Source organism: Mandrillus leucophaeus, unplaced genomic scaffold (genome assembly GCF_000951045.1).
Source record: "Mandrillus leucophaeus isolate KB7577 unplaced genomic scaffold, Mleu.le_1.0 Scaffold418, whole genome shotgun sequence".
In the NCBI taxonomy this organism is placed as follows: domain Eukaryota; kingdom Metazoa; phylum Chordata; class Mammalia; order Primates; family Cercopithecidae; genus Mandrillus; species Mandrillus leucophaeus.
Window position 1 is genome coordinate 640,859 of NW_012104454.1, and position 4,137 is coordinate 644,995.

Genomic DNA, 4,137 nt, shown 5'->3' on the forward strand with positions numbered 1-4,137 from the left:
GGCCGACAGGGTCTTGTTATATTGCCAGGTCTGGTCTCAAACTCCTGGGCTCAAGTGATCCTCCTGCCTTGGTCTCCCAAGGTGCTGGGGTTATAAATGTGAGCCACTGTGCCCGGCCTCGAATGCCATTCTTTTTGTTTTATTTTACTCTACTTTTTAGATGTAGAGACTGTGCTACTTTAGGGCACCAGTCTATTAGATATAAAACCTGCAGATGGAGTGAGGGAGCCTATCTCCTCTCTAAGGAAGGCCAGAGATTACAGAGACCATAAAGGAACCATGAGGTAAGGAGGCAAAACAGAGCTTGTGCTTATATATCTGAGAAGATTTCTGGTAGAGATAGGCAGGGAAACAGTAAGGATCTGTGGTTTAGAGTCTCTAGCTTACTTGTTCCTCAGGCTAATGTTTTCTGGTTTGAATACTTCTTGGTAAGCAGTTTTGTTGCAAAGGATGAGGTCAAGTCGATGCACAGCCTCCACCACAGCCCTGCAGGGAAATACAGGCAAATATCCCCTGAGCCATATGCATGGTCCACGTAGGATGACGCTGGGACACTGATTCTAGAGGAGAAGCTACAGAATCAGTGGCGAGGAAAAAAGGAGAAGGCTGCAGGCTGAGCTCTGTACAAAACAAGATGAACACAGTCTCCATCTTGTTACAGTAACCTCTGCCCCTCCCCACCCGCAGCCCACCAGGGGACATTTGGCAATGGTGGAAACATTTAGAGTCATCACAACTCGGGGGAAAGAGGGTTGCCATTGGCATTTAGAGGGTGCTGTTAAATCTCCTGTAATGCACAGGACAGCCCACCACAATAAAGCATTACCCTACCCAAAATGTCAACAGTGTCAAACTAGAGAAACTGTGATACGGTAAGGCAGACTCTCCCAATGGAAAGAGCACAGGCTGTGATGCCAGGCAGAAAATCTAGGGTTTGAACCCCGGTTGTGTCTTACTCTGTGCCTTTGGGCAAATTACCTACCCTTTTAAAGCCTTAGTTACCACATCAATAAAAATGAAGATAATAATAGCTACTTCAGAGAACTGTTTTGAGGATTAAATGAAATCATAATTTTTATATAGCTCTAGTATATGGTAAACATTCAATAATAGTAGAATGAATAAATTATTATATAAGGCCTTATTATCCCTGACATAAAGGAAAGGCATTTCTAGTATAAAATTCTATGGAATTGTAGGGTATGATGGGCAAGTAGAGGGAGCTCCTAGACTACTTAGCCGTAAGTAGGATTCGGGTAAGCCTGGATTCTGCTGAAGGAATTATTTGTTGAACATAGTGGTTAAGAGTGGAGGCAAGAAACCAGACCGCCTAGATTCAAATATTACCTCTACTTCTTACCAGCTATGTGGTCTTGGGCAAAATATCTAACTTCCTTATGGTTGGGTTCCTTCACCCAACCATAAAATGGAAATATTATTACCTATTTTGTGAGGATTAAATTAGCTAATACACAGAGCACCCGTAACAGTGCCTGGTATATATAGTAATCACTCCAAGTGTTAGTCTCCATCCTTCTTGTCCTAAGGCTGAGGGGGAGACTCCAGGCACTAAGAGGGAGTCTGTCATCACAGCAAAGAAAAAGTCACAGAAACTCTACAATGGATGGCCAAGAAATCCCAGAGGTAGGTCTCGTATCTGGAAGGGTAAAACCCAGAAGACATCAGGCAGGAGCTATAAGAACATGTGAATCAGGCACAACTGTGGACACAAAAGCAACAAAAACACAGTGAAGATTTCCAAACAAACCAAGAGGTGCTCCCAGGCCGGGGAAAGTGGGCCACAACAGTTGGCACCCTGTGGTGGTGGTGGCTCAGGAGGCATACTACTAAGCTGCCCTGCACAGGGTGAAGTGACCGTCAGCACCCAGCGGAGCGGGTGGGATGGTCATCAATACCTTCTCACAAACAATCATGTTTCTTCAAACTGGACAGCCTAGAGATGCATGCCAAGCCCTTTTGGCCAACCTGGCCCTTGATGCCAGGGGCAGCACCAGTGATTTACTTTATACCAGCTCAGTTCCCAGGGCAGGGCTTTTATCTTTGGTGCCATGGAAAGAGCTAATGTGAGTGTATATTTTTATAGAAAAGCTCCATAGCTCTCTTTATATCATTAATCCAAAAGAAGGTAAATCACCACCACTCTGGGAAGTTCTAATTGCAGATACTTAAATATGAGAGGGCTCACCACTTTTTTCTCATTTTCCGTCAGATCATAAGCTCCTCCACTAAACTATAATCTCTCTTAGGACAAAAACTACAAAATCTAGTCGTGTGTTTCATTCACTCCCGGGCCTAGCAAAAACAAAAATGTTTTTAAAAACAAAGAACTAATGAATTGGCCTAATTAACTGGTGCTTCCAGGCTCCTTTCTCCTGCTGCCCTTTCTTCTGACTTAATATATTTCAGAATTTCATATCCGTAAACAGCTATGTGTGGGAGTTCCCCAAATTTCTGATGCTCAGAGTGACAAGTCCAGTCTAGCAACACATTTATCTTGAGCAGAGAAATCAGACTTTCCTCCTAGTTCCTTCCACATATCACCCAGCTATAATAAATTATAAAAACAGTGATTGGCTGCTTCAAATTTCTACCCTGCTCAAAGTCAACAACACAATTACACCCATGTGCACATAGGTAAGCCACATAGGCAAACACATCAGCTTAGGTTAGTCCTGCGAATGTAGTGGTTTAAGAAAGAACTACATTTAACGACAACTGGAGGGATGACCAGAGCCATCCCCAAAAGCTAGAGACAAGGAATACTGCAGACACTGCCCACGCGCTGTCTGACTGGCAGCACTGACACTCGGCAGCATGATGAGGCACACGTGCCGCCCCTAGCCAACTCCTCACCCGCCTGGGGACTGCTTGGGGCAGCTCATAGTGGGAGCCCAGGGGCCGCTAGATTGAATCACTTTTCTATTTTTGGAGTAGCCTATAGTCCCCTCTGCCTCTGGCTTACAAAGCCAGAGAAGGCAGGATGCCTACTCAGAGGAAAAGACAACATGCCCTCTTGACTCTTTCACTGCCAAAACGGGGCCAAGGCTCTGAGGGTTGTCTTCTCATGCAAGCATCCATGTTCTATAAAGCCCAAGCTAAATGAAAACCCCAAACTCTACTCTGTAGTAGAAAGCACAAAACTCAGTTTCCATGCTTCGTCCTATTTTGACCCAGTTATGGAGCCCATGTTCTAGCTGACCTACACAACAAATCCTCCACCTTCGATGGGAAGAGCTCATTCGGGCCTGTTCCTAACAGAGGGCTGAAGGGCTGAAGATGTGACTTGTGAAGCGTGGGTGGCATTATGGAAATCAGAAACCAGGAACGGAAGTTGCCTGGCAAGAGACTACAGTCATGAGGCTGGGAGGAAGGCAGGACTCAGGAGTCCCCAGGTGCCCGGAATTGCCTCCCAGATCCCAAGAACGCTCTGGACACAAAGTCGTTTGTGGCCCTTTCAGGCCAAGACTTTCTCATTCAGACTCTTCAAAATTAGAGCTGTATGGGACTCTAATTTAGAGCACATCCAATTCAAATCTTTATTTTTAAGAATAAAGAAACTGAGGCCCAAGGTCACATCGTGAGAGAGTGGCAAAGGATGAACCTAAGCCTAGCTCTACGGACTTTAGTCCAAGACTCTTCCTTGTAAATCCCACAGGATTCCAAGCATCGTTCCCTTCCGGGTTTTTCTACACCTATGACCCCACCTTCACCTACCCAACCCTTCCAGCCTTCAATTCTCACCCTATTACCCGAACTCCACAAAGCTTAGTGCCCGCCCCAAGCAAGCTCACTGCAGAGGGGATTCCTCCACGTGCTTCCCTCCAAACCTCCCACCCACCCAATTCCTCCTTTCAGTTCCATCCTGAGTTACTACGGGACCCCGCCCCGCCTCCAAAATTGCACCCTCCTTCCTCGCCAGCACCTTACCCCGACACACGGGCCCCGCCCGCCCGGGAGGCCCCGCCCCTCGCCGTCTCCCCACTTCCCTTGGCGGCTGCTCTCACGCCCTGGCCCCTCTCACCGGTAAAGCCGCTTAGTGTGGAGGACTTTTGCTTCGGGCTCGCTGCTCTCCCCTGTGGGGGGGCCTTGGCTCATGGTGCCCGGGTCCGGGGGCAG